We start from the raw sequence: 1,495 nt of genomic DNA on the forward strand, positions 1-1,495 counted from the left end.
CCTTTGTTCTATAAACAAATACAGCACTTCAGAAATAAAATACGTTTTTATTGATGTTTAATGATGGCCACACAGCTCTAGTAAACTAGCAGAATTCTAGATGTCATTCTCTTGTGATGATCATTGTCTTCAGATTGAACTTAAAGCATTTTATATTAATAAGAAACTTTATGTCTCACTCTAAGATTGACCACATTTCAATAGCCGAAATAATTAAAAGATGAAATACTGAAAATATGTAAATGTATTGCTGGTGAAGAAAATAACACTGATTATTTCATGACAAGAAGGGAATGTAAGGGAATATAATATATAAGGGAATATAGCTGGGTTCACATCAGCGTTGGTGTCTCAACAGACACAGAATCAGAATCAGTGTTTATGATCCACAGGAGTGCGTTTGTAGCATTTCTGCCATGTATCTGCTCTTTTGGGCAGAGACAAAAGTTGGACTTGCAGCACTTTTGCTCCTCCAAAAAATAAGGATACACGATAGACAGCTAGGTACAGTGTTGGCAAAAAGTATTGGCACCCCTGCAATTCTGTCAGATAATACTCAGTTTCTTCCAGAAAATGATTGCAAGCACAAACTCTTTGGTATTAATATCTTCATTTATTTTGCTTGCAATGAAAAAACACAAAAGAGAATGAAAAACAAGTCAAATCATTGATCATTTTACACAAAACTCCAAAAATGGGCCGGACAAAAGTATTGGCACCCTCAGCCTAATACTTGGTAGCACAACCTTTAGACAAAATAACTGCAAACAACCGCTTACGGTAACCATCAATGAGTTTCGTACAATGCTCTGCTGGAATTTTAGACCATTCTTCTTTGGCAAACTGCTCCAGATCCCTGAGATTTGAAGGGTGCCTTCTCCAAACTGCCATCAAGAGATCTCTCCACAGGTGTTCTATGGGATTCAGGTCTGGACTCATTGCTGGCCACTTTAGAAGTCTCCAGTGCTTTCTCTCAAACCATTTTCTAGTGCTTTTTGAAGAGTGTTTTGGGTCATTGTCCTGCTGGAAGACCCATGACCTCTGAGGGAGACCCAGCTTTCTCACACGGGGCCCTACATTATGCTGCAAAATTTATTGGTAGTCTTCAGACTTCATAATGCCATGCACAAGGTCAAGCAGTCCAGTGCCAGAGGCAGCAAAGCAACCCCAAAACATCAGGGAACCTCCGTCATGTTTGACTGTAGGGACAGTGTTCTTTTCTTTGAAGGCCTCTTTTTTTTTTCCCTTTTTTATGTTTGCTGTGGAATTATATCCAATTTGGCTTTTAGACAATTCTTTTTGTGGTTTTCCATTGAAGACAAATTAAATGAAGATAACAATACCAAAGAATTCGTGATTGAAATCATTTTCTGGAAGAAAATGAGTATTATCTGACAGAATTGCAGGGGTGCCAATACTTTTGGCCAACACTGTAATTAGGCTGAGTGAAGATCCTCCACTTTGCAGTAAGGATGCTAAATGCACAGACCACTTG

This window comes from Leptodactylus fuscus, chromosome 2 (assembly GCF_031893055.1).
Source record: "Leptodactylus fuscus isolate aLepFus1 chromosome 2, aLepFus1.hap2, whole genome shotgun sequence".
Classification (NCBI taxonomy): Eukaryota; Metazoa; Chordata; class Amphibia; order Anura; family Leptodactylidae; genus Leptodactylus; species Leptodactylus fuscus.